This window comes from Lycorma delicatula, chromosome 2, assembly GCF_047948215.1.
Source record: "Lycorma delicatula isolate Av1 chromosome 2, ASM4794821v1, whole genome shotgun sequence".
In the NCBI taxonomy this organism is placed as follows: domain Eukaryota; kingdom Metazoa; phylum Arthropoda; class Insecta; order Hemiptera; family Fulgoridae; genus Lycorma; species Lycorma delicatula.
The window spans coordinates 219,077,958-219,100,196 of NC_134456.1; positions in this window are offsets into that span (position 1 = coordinate 219,077,958).

Genomic DNA, 22,239 nt, shown 5'->3' on the forward strand with positions numbered 1-22,239 from the left:
TGAAGATCAAGCGTATGTCAGCCTTAGCAGAGTTAGATCTCTCGATGGACACCTCCAAATTAACACTTTTACGACCAATCCACTGACCTGGGAATCGATTATCAAGAAAATCTCGGATTTTTAGGCGGTAATCAGGTGGTGTCCCGTCTTGCTGATAGTAAAGACGTCCATCTTGGTCATCATCGTCTAACTGAGGAATTATAAAATTTTGAAGCACATCCAGATAAACGATACCATTTACGGTTACTTCCTGAAAGAAGGTCGGTCTTTGTTTGCTTAGGGCATACAAAACATTGACCTTAGAGCTATAACGAATGTGTACAAAGTTTCATGAGAGTTTCTGCTACCACATATTCGGCAATTATGGGTGTTCATCTTCCCAATAATGTGAAACGTTAACTCATCACTAAAAATTATATTGCCTAAAAATGTATCGTTATCTGCAATTCTATTCATCATTCCCACTAAAACTACAGCCGGGCAACCTTGTCATCATCTTCAATGTGTTAAATAATTGTTCAGCATTCATAAATACATGACATTCATAAACTGAATTGTCACGCCTTGAATTAAATTGGTTATCCTTTGCGGATGATCTGGCATTGCTAGCAGAAACAGAAGAAGAAGCGATTTACCAGGTAGAAGACCTCAAACAGAATTTCTAAAATATCAGGCTACAGATATCCTTTGAAAAATTAGAAATAACGCCCAATATTAAAAACTACCTCAACAAAAATTTAGCACAGAATACGGAAATCTTAAAGTGATGTCTTAGGGGAAACAATAAAATTCAACAGAACGAATAGAGCGGCAATAGAAGAGAGGGAAGACAAATTGAGATTAAATGAGACAAGAGATAAATTACGTTTCCTGACCAAAGATATCTATAAAAAGCCTCTCAAAAATGGTCAAACTTAGATATTACGCCACATTGATGAGACCAGTGACACTATACGATGAAATGTAACACCGTATCGACTTGGACCGTTAAAGAAAATATACAGAAGAAAACCGAGAACAATCCTAGGCCCCAATTCAAACAAGGAAGGATACAGAATGAAATTCAACTCAGAACTGTATGAAGAAATAGAGGATATCGAAAAAGCGATAAGAAGAAGGAGACTGAGATTTCTGGGCGGTGTGTACAGAAAGAATGAACAGAGACTAAATAAAGCAAATATCCATTAAAACAAAAGAGTAACGATGGGTATCTATAAAAAATGAAGAAAGAATTCTAAAACCTAGTGATCCAAGAACAGGAACTGAAAGGTAGATAGAAAAATATTCAAAAAAAATACAAGTTGAGTTTGAAACGATGAGAAAGGAAAATAATTACATCAAAGTGAAATAGTTGGAAAAGAGGAAGATCAAACTTTCGGAAAGAATGAATGAGTATAAAGAGAAAAAAGAAATCAAAAGAAATGATATTTGCGTTGACCGTAACTGGCCTAATCTAAAAATAGATAAATAATCTACTGCTGTTTAATTCTTCTATCGTTTATTTCATAATAAAGGGAAATTTTTAATTCAAAGTTGGCCATAACCAGAGAAAAAATGCTTTCCTTCTAATTACCGTATTTATTCGAGTACCCCACGCACTTTTTTTCTTGGAATTGGAAAGAAAAAATAAGGGTGCGGGGCTTACTTGAAACATAACCTTTAGCCAGGATAATTTATGTAAAGTAAACGTTTTCTTAGAAGTACCTAAATTCAATCACATCAGCCTTTCTGGCTGCGGGATGACGGGAAAGTCATCTAATGTCAGCCCAATGAACCGGGAAAAAAAAAAAAAAAAAAAAAAATTATGTATTTTAAAATGTGCTTAGAATTAGGATTTTTTGTTTTTTTTGGTGATAATATATATGTAAAGTCGTTCTGGTCCGGGCATGTGTAGTGTTGCCGGACATTTGAAGGTACTTAGAAACTTTCTGGCTGCGGGATGACGGGAGTGTCATCCCAATGGAAAAAAAAAAAATATATATATATATATAAGAAAGGAAAAAAAAAAAAAAAGCCTCAAAAGATTCTGGAGGCTGGGGTTGAAGCGTGGCGACGTGTAGGGCCAAGGGAGGTAGCCTTATTGCCTAGGGTGTTCTGGCTCCACTGGCAAGTGTAGTGGGGTCGGGGCTCCCCGATGATGGCATCAAGGACCCTCAGGTATGTGAGGAACGCGTGGGGGTAGCGGTACGCGGAAGGCGTGCCGGCTACATGTAGGTTAGGGACGGGGAGGGTAGCCCCATTGAAGAGGGGGGAGTTAGCTGCCAAAATGAGGTGGTTGGCTCACCCCGAAGAGGCTTTGGGGACCCCGGCGGGAGATCCTCCGTAAGGAGGCAGTTAGGGTGGGCAGAGACTGCTGCCACGGCACTGCAAGGCGACCATGCTATGTCTTAACAGGCGGAGGCTGGTTGCCTTGGGGTGCTTAACAAGATAAAAAAAGAATAAATTCAATCACATAAATATAGTTACATTAGGCTTTCGTTTATCAATACTGGATGCCGCTTATACAGAATACATCCTTAATTATTAACATCCTGTTCATATTATCGATAGGTACGAAGTTACGGTATTTTTATAAAAACTGATTCATTCTGTATAGGCTGCATTCGGTTCTAATGACGATACAGTTACAGTATCAGTTACCCATCGTCGTCTTGTCTATTCGTCATAGTCATTGAACTGTTTGTATATGTGGACGGTTATGTTCATTTTATCTGTTTAGTTTATCTTCAAAAGTTTAATACGGTGATTTATTTTAATTACAGCATTAAAATGAGTACAAAATGACAGCATCTACGATCTTTTACAGTAAATGAAAAACTGCGCGTTATAGAAGAGGCTGAAAAAATGGGAAATCGAGCGGCAGGAAGAAAATTTGGCGTAGATGAAAGCTGCATTCGAGACTGGCGTAAGAAGAAACAACATCTGGTGAAAGGCACTGGTAATAAAAGGGCTTTTCGTGGCTTAAAACCAAAATACACAGACATGGAAAAAAAATTGTATGACTTCTAAAGGAAATGCGGTTATGCTGTCAAGACAGAAATATGTCAATCATATGCTCGTGAAATCGCTAAATCATTGAATAAAGTTGATTTTAAAGCAAGCTGTGGATGGATAACACAATTTTTGCACGAAATGATTTGTCAATAAGACGTAAGACGACCATTTCTCAACGACTTCCAGACGCTTATGAACAAGGCTATTTGCCTTCTCAAATAGGAAACGCTGATGAAACCCCGAATATTTTGAAATGCCATTTGACAAAACCGTAAACAAAAAAGGTGAAAAAAGTGTTACGATTCGCACTGGTGGTAATGAAAAACAAAGGTGTAGTGTTATGCTTTGCATTACTTCTGATGGTTCATAATTACCTCCGTACATTGTTTTTAAAACAAAAACTCTTCCTACCGTACAGATAAATGGAGTTATTATCAGAGCACAGGAATAAGGTTGGATGAACGAAACCTTAATTTTAAATTGGATCAGGTGTGTATGACAACAGCGATCAGGAGATTTACTTAATAAAAAAAATACCGGTATGCTAGTAATGGATAGTTATCGGGAGCATACGACTGATAAATTGAAAGACATTTTAAAAAGTTATGACAGACCAAGTAATAATTCCAGGCGGATTGACATCTCTATTGCAACCGCTAGATGTCTGCGTTAATAAACCGTTCAAATTTGCATTAAAACAACTGTACAGTAAATGGATGGCTGATGAAAATTTCTTTCTCACGCCTACAGGAAGAATCAAACGCCCAGAATTTAACCAGATTTGGATAAAAGATGCTTGGGAAGGTATTTCCACGGAATTAGTAACGAAAAGTTTAAAAAAATGTGGAACATCTAATGAATTTGATGGTAGTGAAGACGATCACCTTTGGCAGAGCAACGTGGAGACTACCGGTAACTCTTCTAAAGACAGTGACAGTGATTAATTAAAAATAAAATCCCATATTAAAAAGCGTATTGAAATGATCCTTTTCAACATGATACTTTCTTTTCGTTTTACTGGCCTACTGATTCTGAACTAAACTAGTACTTACGGTAATTAATTATTAATGTAATATTAATATTGTAATTTAAATGAACAAATTAAGTGCTTTACTTTCTGAATATTTTCGTATTAATTTATTTTTTTATCATATCTGTTGCACTTTCAAATACCGGTATATACTCGTTTTTTTTTTTTTTAGATTTTCGGTCCGGAAAATCGAGGTGCGGGGCTTATTCGGGGACGGGGGCTACTCGAATAAATACAATACTTCCTTGTACGAAGTAAAGGAAGTATTGTGATCGCGAAAAATGTCGGTTTTCAGATTTCAACGGAAATATCGATTTTGACCATCCCTGAATCCATTTTGATTGGTTTCGGCGTAACGTTTGTACGTACGTATGTATGTATGTATATACTCGTATGAATGTACGTATGTATGTATCTCGTATAACTCAAAAACAGTTAGCCGTAAGATGTTAAAATTTTGTATTTAGGACTGTTATAACATCTAGTTGTGCACCTCGCCTTTTGAGTGCCCAAAATCCCAAAAATAATTGGTTTTTGGACTTTTTTTTAACTGCAATAATAAGCCCTCATCGATAGCTTTTTAACTATGTAATCATAAGTGGTACTTATTTTTATTGGTTCTAGAGTTATAGCCAAATTAAATTCTAATTAATAACATTTGGATCTTATAAGGAGAAGGCACATCGGTTCGAATCAGACTTCATCTCCTTATTTTTATAACTTTTTTTTTTAATTGAAATATATTGATTTATTAATGACTATTAATTTCTGATTGTAAAAAAAAAATTACAATAAATAATAATTCAAAAATAATAATAAAAAAATATATGAAAAAAATAACAGAAGTTATTTATGAAATAAAATTTCATGTACTTTTCATTTGAAAAAAAAATGCGTATATATCATTTAATAGGCGTTCAAGTAAGTCATGTGGTATCCACATCAGATTTGGTGAAAAATCTGATTATTCGTTTTTGTTTTCATTTTGTTGATGGTTACAGCATAATAATTTAAAAAAACATATATAAGATTTACATTGATTTAAAAAATAATAAAGGGACTCTTACTCTATCCTAATATTTCAGGTAAGATTGTTGAATTAATAACTGTATAAATATTTGATGTTAATAAAAACTAATATTTTAGCAATTGTGCCAACTGTCACTTTATTAAGGAATTGGTGGATCGTATCTCACCTTCAAATGAAATAAGTTTAAATGAAGTGCAGTAGATAATGTTTATATGTAATTTAATAGGCGTACAAGGAAGTCATGTGGTGTCTACTTCAAAATTTGTTTTTTAATTTACAAAGTGCAGTATTTTGAGTAAAATTTTACCCAATTAGAAGAGAAAGAATATTTCAAAAAATAAAAAAATTTATTATGAGATTTATAACATTTTTTATGGGGGAAATTATATAATATATAAATACATATAATATGAATTAAAAATTAACAAAAACTATTAAAACTGAATGCCTACGTAAAATTAATGACATGAAATATTGGATATTATTATAGATTACGTTAAATTACACTTGTAAATATAAAGGAATCCGTTTCCACAAAAGATGAAATTGACTTCACCGTGAACGATTCAATATTACAATCTCTCAGTTCACACAAAATTGACTTCGTTTAACCGCAGAATGTTAGAGAAAAGGGAACGTCCAGACTTTACCGGAATTAATTTTCAAACGGCTGCTTTACTCTTCTAAAGTTACGTGAAACTGCTTTGAATAGAAGTTGAATAAGTTTGCGTTGCGTGGAGTAGAAACAAGGCATACATAGAGATATTTCGTGTTTGTGGGTTCTGTTGTTACGATGTATGCGGTGAGAAAGACGCGTTTTGTATTTTTAGTTTACCGCAATTTGGTTAATAAAATATCTTTACTATTTTGGGTTGTAGTTCTATTGTATTCTAAATTATTCTACGTGGTTGTCACTAGATGAAAACCACAATTAAAGGACGGTCTTTATTATTTATTCCCCACGATTCAGTTACTGTTACCGTCGTAATATTTATTATTATTAATAAATATTCTGACATCACTTCGAGATGTATACTATTGTATTGGTTATTTACAGTAACTATTTTGACTTCAGTTCCATTAATTATAAGATTTTAAATACTAGTTTTTCATAAAATTCTAAGATCTGCTTCGCTCTTAATTATTATTTGCAATTAAATTGAAATTTAATCCCGCAAATTTTTTTTCTTTACGTAAAATAAGGTAATTTTTTACGATAATTACATAATAAAAATTTTATATACAATTAATGATTCCAATATACCGGGTATTACAAAAAGGACAACGTAGATTCTGTTGAGGTCTCATTTCATAGCAACACATCAAGTTTTGACTACGTAGTTCATTAGTACCGAATTCCACCAGTATGTAGCGCTGTCACCAGTATTGTTAAAAAAGGATGTATTTACTAGCACACACGTGCTCTCGTGTGTTTTGGTTTCCCGAGAGTAATCAGCAACTGCAGTTCAACGTAATTTTTCGTAGATAGTAAGGTAGGGAGACTCTTAGTAGGTTTGCTTGACATTTCTCCCACCACCATCCCATTCGGTCGCCCTAAAGCATAAGACCGAATGTTTGTGCTACAAACTGCAACTGAGCCTCAACAGTTTAGCGATCAGTATCTTAACGTAGCTCATAGAGCTTACCTAACATCGTGAGCGGACTAAGCGTGGTTCCATTCACCATCGGCTTACGTGTCCCAACCGTTCACTTTTCATATATTTACTAAAATGGGTAGGCGCACCCCGTCAACTACTAAACATATATATATAACACCCATAATAAAATTTATTTCGTCTAGGCAGCAATTCGCTGCCACATCTAGATCGCTGAATGCCAGAAAGTACCTGTCCACCATTTTATAGCGCTTGGGGCCATAATAATTGCCTCCATAATAAGCCTTGTAGTAGGGATATAATTTACTCATGGCACTGAACCTTCGTTGAGAAAGGTTGAAGTTGATCTGTTTAACGTACAAAATCACCAGAACGACCACGCATCCCTAAATTTGCCGTAAAACAACTCAAATAAAGCTTTGCTCGAAGTACAAATAAATCTACTCGACGTGCGTCACGTGAGACTGGCATTCTACCAGCGTGTTTGAGGGTATTACGTAAATAATTTCATTTGAATCCATACACACTAACCGTGGTTCAACACATTACAGATGACGAAAAAGTTTCTCGGCTGCAGTTTTGTTTGGAAATGGATAGAATTGCATGATAACGATTTATTTTTAGATATTGTAACTTTTAATGATGAGTTTGACATCAGCGATAAGGTGAACACCCATAATTGCCGAATACGAGATAGCGAAAATACTCATCAATCTTTGCATCATATTCCTGATAGCCCTAAAGGTCAATTTTTTTTTTTCCCCTAAGAAAACAAAGTCTGTACAGCCCGTTCTTCTTCCAGGTGGCAACCGTAAACGGTATCGTTTATCTGAACAAGCTTCAAAATTTTCTTATTCCTCAGTTAGATGATGATGGGCGACCTGGCAATTTTGTATGTTTAACAGAACAACATGTCTCAACGAAGGTTTAGTACCAAGAGTAAATCGTATGTCTAGTAGGAGGCACCTTATTGTACTCTCTACAAAAATTACGTTGAACTCAGTTGTTGACAGCAAATTTAGAAACCAAAACACACATAGAACACGTTCTGCATCAGTAAATGTATTCTTTTTTAACAATACTGGTACAGCACTAGTGGCAGAATTCATTACTAATGAACTACCTGAGTCAAAAGTTGATGTGTTCTGCTATGAAATGAGACCTCAATAGAATCTGTACGTTATCAAAATGCATTTTAATAGTCCTTTTTGAATCACCAAGAATTCAATGCACGACATTTTTAATGACCTAGTTCGAAATTTGACGTGAATTTTTATACATTATACTTTGATTTACTTGGATCTTGTATGCAATATTTTATTGTTTTTATCTATATCCCGTTACCTTTGGCGGATTATCCCGGCCTCGGTTTTTCCTAGATATAAAATCTTTTTATGTATTTGTGATATTCCCTGGTGGATGAACTACTAGTAATCCGTTTCAGTGAGTGAAATATGTAAATGGTGTACTTAACCAGCTTTTTTAAATGTTCTTAAACTGATATTTGTTTTTTAAACTTTTTCAATTCAGAGTATGCAATAAAAAAAGGTCTTAAGACTGTTGTATTATAGCCTTGCTTCAGTTTGAGTTGGGTGCCCTTTTCTGTATTTGGATCTAAGGAGGTAAGGGACTACTTCTACCAGGAAGATGGGAAATTGTCCCAAATTTAGTATGAATTATAGGTTATATTAACAGTATAATATATTACTGACTCGAGTTATAAAAGTGAAGTCCTTTCTATTCACAAATGTTATGGGAGTTAAATCAGATAGTTTGATAATCAAAAAGTATTTATTAGTAATTATTTTATTCTATTTACTGTTTTGAAACTACAGACCTGTAGTTTCGTAAACATTTCACATATTTATTCAATTATTTACAAGATACTTATAAATCGAGTAACTGAGTGAGTGAAGCGAGATCCAGTTTAAACTCAACTTTTGGCAATTTCATCTGATTGTGTGTTAGAAATGCAGTACAGTCGAATGCGTTTATCGATCGTTTTGAGATTTTGTATGAAGGCTCCTTGCTATTAAACAAAAAAAATTACTTGTGATTTTTCATAAAATTTTGCGTTTAAAAATGGCCAACAGTAAAATTATTGGGAACTCCGTTTGCTGTTAATCCTCACTTTCTTTGCTTTTTATACATATTAGTTAGGAGATATTAACGTTGTAATAGATTATACACTATAGTTAAAAAAAATGTTAAAAAAAGTTGGCTAAGTATTAACATGATTTTACGGGCTATTAGTAATAAAAATTAAAAGAAGTTAGGGCCAAAAAGAATATATATATATATATATATATATAATTTTTAGAGGTAGAAAATAAATTTTAATAAAAAATTTTCTAATATTCATATATAAATAAAGCTTAACAAATTTTCTAAAGTAAAGTTTTCTCTAAATTTAGCATCCTTTCAATACAGTCTAAAATTAAAAAATTAAATTTTTAATAAAACTTTCTTCATTTTAGGTCCGGGGTGTATCATTTAAAAGATTAAGACATTTCTTGATAACTCTATATATAAACAATCAAATTTCAAAATATTTTAAGAAATATTTAAACCGAAAGGTGATAGAGCAGAGAAACAAAAAACATATATTTCAATTTTAAGAGTTGGGGGATGATTTAAAAAAAAATTGGTTCAATGGCACACAAAGTGAATAGCACAATGATATTGTTTATTGAGTGTTTTGCTATGAAATTAGATCTCAACCGAATCTGTACGTTATCTAAATACATTTTTATATGCTTTTAAATTTGTGAGGTCCTTTTTGAATCACCAAATATTAAAGTATGATATATTTTATGACGTAATTCGAAATTTGACATGGAATTTTATAAATTATACTTTGATTTCTACTTGGAACTTGTATGCAATATTTTATTGTTTTTAATCTATATCCCGTTAATTTTAGCAGATTATCCCGGCCTTGGTTTTTCCTAGATATAAGATCTGTTTATGTATTTGAGATATTCCCTGGTGAATGAACTACTAATAATCCGCTTCAGTGGGTGATATATGTAAATGGTATATACTTCTTAATCAACTTTCAGAAGTGTTCTTAAACTGATATTTGTTTTTTAAACTTTCTCAACTCAGAGTATACAGTAAACAAAGGTCTTGAGACTTTTCTACTGCAGCCTTGCTCTATTTTGAGTCGGGTGCCCTTTCTGTATCTGGATCTAAGAATGTAAGGAATAAGGAAGTTCTTTGGGGAATACATCATTTCTCATGGACTGTGGCTGCCTAGATCACCCGATTTAACTCCCCGCGACTTTTTCCTTTGGGGATATCTGAAGGATAATGTCTGTGAGAACAATACTCACGCAATCGACCAAATCAAGCACTACATCGAAGATGAAATATCCCGGATAAGTGCAGCGACCATCCGGAAAGTAGCAATTAATATGAAGAAATGTGTCGAGGCATGTGTAGCAGTAGAAGGACATTTTCAGCATCTATTATGAGAAAAATAAATAGGTATAAATGCTTTTGGTTCACCTTCAAAATACAGTAAAGTATATTATATTACTAAAGATTTTATAACAATATTAATTATTGGGTTGCGTATCTTTTGTCTCACTGTGTATATACGTATGTTTTTTTTTTTTTGGTGTAGATTAACTAGTTAAACCCCAAAACGTTAAAGATTTTCAAAAAATTCGATACCCAATTTTTGACATGATCATCGTACTTTCCCCTTTAATATACATATTCTAGCTATTTTCGCCGGTAAAATAATAAAACAGAAAAACCATAGGAGTAGATCAATAGTCAGTAATCATCAGTCACTGTTGTTCGATGTTCCTGAAATTAGTGACTGTGATGATTCTAATATGATATTATTTTTGAAGCTAGTTTACACCTTTTAAAATTATTTTAAGTTTTGTATTCAGTCATTTGATTGGTTTTATTCAACTCTCAAAGATTCCCTATCTAGTACTAGTCGTTTCATTTCGATATACCCCCTACATCCTACATCCCTAACAATTTATTTTACATATTTCAAATGTTGCCTGCCTGCACAATTTTTCCCTTCTACTTGTTCTTCCAATATTAAAGCGACTATTCCAGGATGTCTTAATATGTTGCCTATAAGTCTGTCTCTTTTTTAACTATATTTTTCCAAATTTTTCTTTCTTCATCGATTTGCCGCAACACTTCTTCATTTGTTACTGTATCCACCTATCTGATTTTTAACATTCTCCTATAGCACCACATTTCAAAAGCTTCTATTCTTTTCATTTCAGATACTCCGATCGTCCAAGTTTCACTTTCATATAAAGCTACGCTCCAAACATATACTTTCAAAAATATTTTCCTCACGTTTAAATTAATTTTTGATGTAAACAAATTATATTTCTGACTGATGTCTCGTTTCGCTTGTGCTATTCGGCATTTTATATCGCTCCTGCTTCGTCCATCTTTAGTAATTCTACTTCCGAAATAACAAAATTCGTCTAGCTCCGTAATCTTTTCTCTTCCACTTTTTATATTCAGTGATCTATCTTCATTATTTCTACTAAATTTTTAATTTAATAGATCGAAAATTTTTATTTTTAATTTTTCCTCTGTTTTGTTCTAAAGTGCGATTTGTTAAATTCAGTACCAAATGACCAAACCCACCGGGTTGGTCTAGTGGTTAACGCGTCTTCCCAAATCAGCGGATTTGGAAGTCGAGAATTACAGCGTTCAAATCCTAGTAAAGCCAGATATTTTTACACGGATTTGAATACTAGATCGTGGATACCGGTGTTCTTTGGTGGTTGGGTTTCAATTAACCACACATCTCAGGAATGGTCGAACTGAGAATGTACAAGACTAAGACTTCATTTACACTCATACATATCATCCTCATTCATCCTCTGAAGTATTATCTAAAACGGTAGTTACCGGAGGCTAAACAGGAAAAAGAGAGGAAAGTGCCAAATGACCAATGTTCTACTATTCACAAAACTATTAATATCATTGTTTAAAAATCTGAAAAACTATTCGTAAAAAATTAATGAGATTGTAAACAGGAGGTAGATGTTTCGGCGGTAATCTAAAAAGGAATTATAAGTAATAACTTAATTATCTCATAGCTTATCAGGTAATAAATTAATTAATAAACAAAACAAAAATTAAGAATAACAACATTTTAATATAAATCAAAAATTAAAAAACCCAGCCGGTTGATAAAGTCTTCGCCGTCGAAAATCAGCGGATTTCGATGACGAAGTTGAGGTTCAAATCCTAATAAAGGTTTTGTAATTCGGATTTAAACATTAGATAGTGGATACCGGTGTTCTTTGATAGTTGGGTTTCAATTAACCACACGTCTCAGGAATGGTCGGCCTGAGTTTGTTCAAAGATTACACGTTTACTGATACATTACACTGATAATTCGCTAATAACTTTAATTGTTGATGCGACTATAAATAAAAGTATTATTTTTTTTTAAATCCACGCCGTTATTTTATAACTTTTTGAAGTTACTTTATTTAATATTGTACTTAAATGAAGAGGTGCAGACGAAAAGGTTTATTAAAAAACACAGATATTTTAATTTTATAAATCTTAAACTATATGCGCATTTTCAGGTTAAATTCAAAAAATATACAAATCTTTTTTTTTATGATAAACCAATTTATGTAAATTTCACTTTCCGTTGTATTTTAAATTTAAATAAAATGTAAATAGACTAGTTTATAATAACTGAGATCAATAGGTGATAAAACTTTTAAAGTTATTGCAGCTGTTTTTGCCAGTAGATCGTTTTCCAATATTTGGCAAGACGCCGGTTTAGCTGACTCATATGAAATAAACAAACACATCATATGAGATCAGATCTAGGTAATTTATTCATTTTTCGATGAATTCATTCAGATTTTAAACTGTATTATCAACAATTTCAAACTTATTCGGTCGCTTGCATGTTTTTACTAGAGAAAAATAAATCGAAAGTGAAAATAGATTATTTTAAAATTATAAAATAATATTCAGAACAATTTTTATTAAATTTATTTTTAAATTAAAAATTATGATTGAACAAATAATTTTATTTTGCAACAAAAAGCGAAAAAATTAACAAGATATATATATATATATATATATATATATATATATATATATATATCATTATGATAAATTGAGGTCTTCCGATGGAAACTGTCAAAGAAATGATCAAATAAAATTCAATGAAGTTCGAAATTTATAACCTAGTTATTTAGTCACGGAAACTATCTTGCAGTGAAAATACAGGATAACGGTGATAAATTGTGCAGACTAAAACACTTCAGTGTGTTAAATTTTCTAGACAGATTCGAATAGAAATGGTTGACGTAACATACTAAATAAATTATTATTCTTTATCGTTGGGCACTCAATAGTTTTCTGTGATTTTTTTTATTTTAAACCATTTCTTTCCTGAAACTGTGATATCAGCTGATTAATATTTTTTTATGATATATCTACTTCTTAATACACTGTATAAACAATTTATTCAGTTAACCGTAATGTATTACCATATTTTATTTAAAAAGAAAATAAAACAAACAATTGCTTTATACTTTAAAGAATCGTCATACATATGTTTCCTTTTTTCTTATACCTGAAGCAAACATTATTTTATAAAAGGATAATTTTTTTTGGCATTTAAAAAAAAAGAAAACGTGTTATAAACAAATGAAAAAAATTATTTCAAAAAAATATATCCATTAAAAATGTTTTCGACGCTAGTGTTATCATCAAATTTTTAATTCGAGGGTCGTTTTATTAAATAGATTGTTTAAATGACTAGAAAAAATCTGACAACGCAGTTGTAGAACTTTTTCGTCTCGCGACTAAAGCTGCGTTCCGAGAAAGTCAAAAGTTTTTTTAACAAAAGTAGGTGGTTTCTGATGCACGGCTTACACATTCATACACACACACACACACACACAACTTAGTTTAAAATATTTATATTTTTATTTAAATATATATATATATATATTTTGTTTATTTAATTCAATGATTCTAACTAAAGCGCGCGCGCATTCTGTATTTAATTCGCGCGGATGCGCGATGCGGACTCTTATTACCTTTAAGATCGTTCCCTAGAGAATCCATGCAACGCTTCAAACGGTTTTCACACTCTTCATAGCAGCGTTGGAACTCAAAATTCGGAATATCCTTCAGATGGTCGGTACATTTTTTAAAATGTTTTCTACTGTTCCAAAATGGTGTCCTTTTTTGTGGGTTTTTTAAAGTTGGTAACAATAAAAAGTCGCAAGGGCTTAAAGTCAGGTGAATAAGATAGTTGAGGAACAACAGGAATGTTTTTCCTTGCTAAAAACTCATTAATTGAGATGCTGCAGTGTGACAAAGTCACACTGCAGCATCCAGGTCCAAGTCATGATGCACCATCCAGTTGTCTTTAATAGCTGGTCTCGCGAACATCTCTTTACCACAGTCTTTCAAAAATTTCTCGGTAAACATATTGATTTACAGTCTGTCCCGTAGATAAAAAATCTAAGTGTCTAATTCGCTCAACATTGTCGTCACTTTTTGACGTAACGGTCTTCCAGACCGTGGATCGTCCCCAACTGATTCTCGGCTTTCTAAAAATGCTTTAAACTACTAAAAACATGGGCTCGTGACAGAGCGTCATCTCCATACGCCCTTCTCAATTGTGAAAACGTTTCAGTAGCAATTTCACCGAATTTAACACAAAACTTGATTGCACAACGTTGCTCATAATTAGTATCATTCAATTTTGTAACGCACAACAAAACTCGTTTCACGAAAGGTTTATGACCGACTTGGTAGCAGAAGACTAAAAATATTAATTCCTAATATAAATCAGCTGTTTATATAAACAAACATATGTTTACAGCGTTACTAGAGTGGCAGCGTCTCGGCCTTTCACCCAGAGGTCCCGGGTTCGAATCCCGGTCAGGCATGGCATTTTCACACACGCTACAAATCATTCATCTCATCCTCTGAAGTAATGCTTAACTGTGGACTCGGAGGTTAAAAAAAAAAAAAAAAAAAAAAAAACTTTACAGCGTTGCCACTTAGGCTGTTAAAAAAACTAATCTCATTACTTTATTTTCAGACCTCGTAGAACAAATTTCGCTTCTACGGTCGGCAGACTGGCGTAGCCGGTACACGTACCTAAATAACCGGGCGACCGAGTTCGAGATTCAGCCAGACGGAGTTACTTTTTTTACATTTGAAATATTATTAATTTATTTAATTGAACCGCTCATCTGTGACGTCACAGCATAGCAGATAACTAACACAGCTAGTAACACAATTGGTAAGTGCTACCAATCTTTGAAATGTTAACTAAATTAAATTAAATAAATAATTAATATTTAAAGTACAAAAAATAATTTGATTGATAACCCTGTGGAATTTCGAAATTTCCCAGTCCAAGAGAAGGAACGAAAAAGGGAATTTACCACTGGGAAAAAGAGAAATTCTAAGATGGCGAACTGCTACAGCAGCGCTTCTTGGGGTGATAGGAGGTTCTATTGACGCAGTATGCCAACTTTACCACTAGTTTAGAGCATTTTTTAGGGTGGAGGTGTTTTTAAGGAGGAGTTTTTACAAATATTGTTATTTTTTAATTGTTAACAATTGTGTGTCTAAGAAAAATATGACCTTAATTAGGTGAAATGTCGAGATACTGAGGGTGGTGACCTTGCTGTACAGCCTAACCCACTTGAACGTTTAAGTTGAAAATTTAATGGCATCATTTCCCCATATAGAGAAGTAATCTGACCAAGTTTTGGTCAAAATCTTCCAGTAGTCCAGGAGGTATAATATGATTTAAAGGCCAATATCGAACACACCCGTACATACGAACATTAACATCCACAAAATGTCCATCTGTTTTTTTTTAGTTTTTTGGATTCCTTAGGTGTCAAAACGTCAAGATTCGGTGCATACTGCGTATCCCCAAATTGGACCAATAACAGTACTTTCTCTTCTGTCAATATAGCTGTACTATGGCGCTATCAAAATGGGAAAGTAAAAGTATTATTTATTCAATAAAAATAAAAGTAACGTTACTTTTCAATATAATCCTGGCTACATTTAAGCGCTCATGTCATCTTTCTGTTAGCTTTCTTATTCCAGTAGCAAAGAATTGTTCATCTTGGTATCTGAGCCATTTTAACCTGCTCATTGTGAAACCTAAAAATTCTTTGAGAGGACAAAACGAACAAAAATTAGTTGATGCGAAATTGGAACTGTGAGATGGAAGTGGCAACATCTCTCACTTTTTAATATCTTTCGTGTCTTCTGTGCGGTATGGAAGCGGGCATTATCATACAAAAGAATTACACCTTTTGGGAAAGAACTAGGACATTTCCACCTTGTTGCGGGCTTCACTTTATTTTCTAGCATGTTATATTATTAGTCATTGTAGATTGATGTTCTTCTTCCAAAATGTAGATATAAATTGGCCCTTTATAGTTCCAAAACACCGTTGTTAGTATATTTCACCAACGAGGCGTAGATTTTGAATTTTTTCTGCCGGGCGAACTCAGATGTTTTCATTTCATATCCTGACGTTCGATTTCCTGTCAAAAATTATAAAAGTTATAATACAATTTAAATAAATCTTCTGCTAAAAACCGTCGTTTAAGTTCGTTACAAAAGTGAATTCGAATTTTTTTTATATTTAGCGGACCTCTCAGATCCCACTAAGAACAAGCTATGTGGTAATCCATTTTATCCTGGATAATCTAATGGACTGTATAAGTTATTCTCACTATCAACTTTACCAGTTATCCAGATTTTTATGGTTTGCATTTGCGAATAAAATTATTATTGCGATATTGCAAAGCGTAAATCAAAATATCTACGGGTTTTTTGCTACAATGAAAATACTCTTTTTACCACACTGCTTTAACAATCCCAAGCTAATTTCGGTCAGTTTTTTACCTTTATAAATTAAAACCTTAAGACGCTATTCTTCCCCTTACACTTTTCATTTTGAAAAAAAAATCTGATTTGGACACCATATGACTTCCTTGTACCCCAAATAAATTACATATATACATTATTTGCTGCACTTCATTTAAACTTATTTCATTTATAAGTGAGATACGATCAGCCAATTCTATAATAAAGTGAACAGTTACACAATTGCATTGTGGTGGACACCACATAGCATCTCATTTTTTTGTAGTGTACGTATCAGAATTTTATATTGTTTTATATATTAATTTTGCTTCACGTCGCTCAAGTAGTTATGTGGTGAAAGTGAGAACGTGTCAGATCTGTAGCCACCCACACATCGGATCAATCCGACATCTTTTTTTTATTTTTTTATTTCAATATATTTATTGATTTATTGGTTCATTAACCTCTGTAAAATTTTTGAATTAAAATGACAATTACGTAAAATTTTATTTCACTAATAACTTTTGATTTTTTTCATATCTTTTATTTATTGTTATTTAATTATTTATTGTAATTTTTTTTTACAATCGGAGGTTAATAATTGTGTCTTCCCCTTGTAAGATCAAAATATTTCATTAATTAAACTTTTATTTGACTATAACTCTGGAACTAATGAAAATAAGTACCACATATGATATATCGTTGAAAGGCTCTCAATGAGGGCTTACTGCAGTTAAGAAAAAATCAAAAATTCAAATCCTTTGGATTCTGGCCTTTTTTGGACACTTTTGGTCGAGTCGATTGCAATAAAAAGGGGAGATGTACAACTAGATGTTATAACAGTTCTAAATCCAAAATTTCAATGTCATACGGTTAATCGTTTTTGAGTCATGCGCGAGATACATACGTATGTACAGACGTCACGCCGAAACTATTCAAAATGGATTCAGGAATGGTCAAAATGGATAATTTCGTTGAAATTTGAAAACCGACATTTTTCGTGATCACAATACTTCCTTTACTTTGTACAAGGATGTAAAAGGAAGTTATTATAATGGAAATCCTTTTGAACAGCTGATTTTTTTAGTTGTTTTTTGATCTGTCAGGGGTGCTAACTTGAACGTCGGACAACATAATTTATAGTAAGTAATTTTTCCGCTGATGCTATTTGTCTCTTTAATTACACTGGTCAACTTGATTTTTGTCTCACGAGTACCAAATAGGTGTACTTAATGCAGATTTTATACTGTTTTCAAATATGTATTCAGAATTTCTCCATCACCTACAGTTGTTTTATTTTATTTTTTTAAATATTTTAAAACGTTTTTTCATCCGTTTTTCCATTGTCAAGTAAAAGCTCCTAGAGCATTGTAGATATGATGGAACCAAATGAGCTAACTTAAAGGGTAGCGTTGCTACTGTTGTGCAGATTCAGACATGTCTACGTACAAACGTGTAGCATACATTCATCAGAACGATTCCAGTTGTGAGTTAGTAGTGAACCAGTAAACACGTGGTTGTGAGGGCTTTGTATGCCTGAATTATTGTTTATTACATATTTACATATTTACAACTTTATTTCTTTTAATTAGTCGTTAGTTACAAAATTCCTAGAGTTTGTTTAAATCATCCTAACAATTTTTGTTATGTATGTGGTGAAGTGACGCTCAAGTCCCAAAAACGAAACCTTACTCCATTAGTAAAAAAGTGTTATGAACTATATTTTGGGTGTAAATTCGGGGACCAAACAAGGGCCTGGGCCCCACATATCTGTTGCTTATCGTGATCTAGGTTTCTCACTGCATGGAAATATGGCACATCCCACATGCCATTTGCTATCCCTATGATTTGGAGGAAACCCAAGGATCACTCCTCTGACTGTTATTTCCGCTAAACAAACATTAAAGGGATTATGTCAAAATTAAAACATACAATATCCTAACTTTTAATCTGCAATGAGACCAATTCCACACTGCGAAGAATTGCCCATATCAAAGCCTCCAGTTCATGTGGCACTTATTCTTAGTCTGCAGCTTGGTTACACAAAGTAATGTTTTTTTTTTTGAATGGGATAGTAGGGGCAGAATAAACCATTTTATTACAAAAGAATGGCCTAAACGCGAATCACTCATTCCTGAAGAGAAAAATGTGAAACATTACCCATTGTGTAATCCTAAAAATGTGTATTTACCTCCGTCACATATAAAACTAAGATTAATGAAGAATTTTGTCAAGGCCATGGACAATATTCCTGGTTTCATGTACTTAAAACAGAAGTTTTCTAAAATTAGTGATGCAGAAATTAAAGAAGAAATATTTATGATCCACAAATACCATCATTAATGCATGATGAAAAGTTTGAGGAACTATTGGATCCACTGGAGAAAGCAGCTTGGAAAGCACTTAAAAATGTTATTCAAAGTTTTTTTGGGGGGAAATCGAAAGGCGGAGAATTACCGTGATATTGTTAACGATCTTATAAAAATTTTAGTTGTAATATAACCTTTTTTTCCTTTTTTCTGATTTAAACACCCATAAGGCAACCAGTCCGGTAATCAAGCATCACTTGGTCACCTAAGGGTGTCATGACAGCAGCCTGCCCTCCCTGTCTAGCCCCCTGTAGAGGCATCCCACCGGAGTCTCCCGAGCGTCATCAGGACACGTCAACTTCCTCTTCTGGACAGCCAGGTGTGCGTTTCGCACATCTGGTGTTTACCCCGTGTGCCCCATCCTCTCACACCTTGAGGGCACTCCATACCATCATCAGGTCGCGTGGAAGCCGCTCATAGATCTTTTAACCAGAAGCGGATCGGCAGACACGAAGGGAAGAAGACAGAGTTGAGGTCGGACACCTTGCGTATCTGGCAGGAAAGATAAAAGTTAGGTGAAACGCAGCCTGGACTAGAAGACTTATCCTGGACTTAGTTATGTGTTATAAGAGACGTCACGGCGAAACGAATTTCCACATTACACAGATCCTAACGGGGCATAGTGTTTTTAAGGACTACTTGCATCACATAGGCAGATGAGAGACGCCCGACTGAATGTTTTGCGGCGCCCGAGATACGGTGGAACATACATTGTTTCATTGTGCAGAATGAGAGGAGCGGCGAGTACGTGCTGGTATTAGTGGACTACGACCAGAAGAACTAACGGCGTTTATGCTAATCTCAAGGTGCAACTGGAAAGCAGTGGAGGAGTTTGCCAGGGAGACGGTCTGACCCAAAGAGGCCGAAGAGAGGAGGAGGGGCTTTTAGCCGTAGGATCACTTGGACAAGTCCTGTGTACAGGTGAAGAAAGGGATTGGAGAGCGAAGAGATGACGGGCAGCTTCCTGCTGAGCCGTCGTTCGTTCGGGCTTGAGTGAATGGATGCCCGACGATGAATCACGGGGACTACCATCCCCCTGACCACAAAGGCACCTCCCGGAGCTGTTTAATGCTTGATTGCTATTCCGGCTCTGGGAGGAGGAGTTGGTGAGGTAATTAGATTTATTTGGTAGCGCGCAGGTACACATATGCACTTAAATAACACCTAGCGGTACCTCTTGTGAGTCCGACACTTCGTCCTTAACTGAGATTCCCCCCACCTCATTATTAACAAAAAAAAAAGGCTGCCGAAGAGAATTTTTGACTAGCGTAATGGTGACAAAACGAAGGTTAAACGATTCAAGTAATTTAAAGGGAAGGGAAGGATAGCAAACATAAATGTGACGGATTTAAAAGACAGAAAGGTGGTTAGGAAAAAACTTAGAATTTAAAGGAATCCAGAAGGAGAAGAAAAAGTGCACTAACCTAAAGTTGTCGGAAGAAAGAACACTAAAAGAATAAAAAAGTATTGGAGAACTGAAAAACTAGCCAAAAGTTATCCATTCTACTCGTATGTACAGTGACCGGTATTGAAAATAAATAGTCGTTACGTTTTAACTCTCAGGTAGGCGTAAATAGCTAATTGTGTGGATAATATTCCCAATAATTAGAATAGTACTTTTTTAACCATCAATAATACAAAAAAAAAAGCTGATACACAGTTTGAAGATTTTCCAGTCATGCGTAATGGATGACAAAGATGCAGAATTTATTCATTCCAAATTAAAAGAATTTGACAAATCTGAATATATTTTGGCTTTTACAATCAAAGAGCAGTTTCATCTTGTGCGTTCCAGTGTATCAAACACCATCAATTCAATAAAGAATTTTGAGGACAACATGACAAAACCTTGCCAACTGCAGAACGTATCCACGATTTAGAAAACAAAATTAAACATAATTTATTATTTGAGTAACTTATAGCTGAGTTAGAATACTTTATCACTAGATTGACTATCGAATATGATAAGCTTATTAATTGTCTTTTTGCAAGTAAAGATATTTTACACCAAAATATTATGTCCCGTAATTTCTCCAACCTGGTAATTGTTAAAATCCATATTTCCTGCTATTCTGAGTTATTTTCAGGTGAAAAACTTGCAAATATTTGGGGGGGGGGAGTACACGCAATTCTACTCGGTTCAATGAAGAATGAGACGTAAAAAAACTTTACTCCAAATTTTTTTTATTATTAATAATGATTTTTTTCAAGAGGGGGGTTTTCTTTTTGAGGGAGGAGTTGCGATTTACATTATTTTACTTATAAGCATTAATGAGCTTGTTAGGTATTTCATTTAAGGCAAATGCGTAACATGATTAGTTCTCGTTATAGTAATTTGGCACATCCTACAACAAGTATGCTGGTATTAAATGTACATAGTTATGAAATACAGAGAACACAGACCAAAATATTATGAACGGAAATCGACTCTTGATTTTTCCTAGAATAAATGTAAGGTATATTTGCAGATGATTATTTAATATTAATTTAGCAGTCACGATTTTTTATTATTATCTGAAGGTAACTGATATAACTAGGTCACGAGTTGCAGTTTATTGTTTCGTACATACTAACCGACAGATTCACAGAAATAACTAATTTGCAGGTACAGCAATACAAACGCACACTTTTACAATAGACATGCAAAAGTATTACCTTTATGAATTATTAATTACACGACAGACATGTCGTGTCATAAACAGGAAGGTCAATATCATTGAATCTCATCCGATAGCTGTTCTTCTATTACACAAAAAAAAAAAAAAAATAATGTATATATATATATCTTTATATATAAAAATGAAGTTTGTCTGTCTGTATGACTCTTATGCCTTCCTAAACCGTTCATCCGATAGCGATGAAACTTTAGTGAGTTGTTGTGCGCACGCTCGCGCGGTTTCTGAATTTGTTTGGACCCGCTAGATGGCGCTGGCGTCGAAATATTTCGAAAAATTGTATTTATGTTCAGATTTGCCTCATATTCAGAATACGTGTTACTTACACGGAAAGAATTATCTCTGCAAAAAATGGACCAGCTAGATGGCGCTGGGGTTGAGATATTTAGAAAAATTATATTTATGGACCGGTTTGGTTCATATTCAGAATATGAATATTAGTTACGTGAAAAGAAATATTTTTGCAAAAACTATACCCGCTAGGTGGGGCTGGTGTCGAGATATTTACGAAACAAACAAAGAAATATACAAACATGCTTTTTTCTTCTATGTATGTATATATATATATATATATATATAAAAGGCATGTTCGTATGTGTGTTCGCTAAAGACCATAAAACTAATGGACCGATTTACGCGC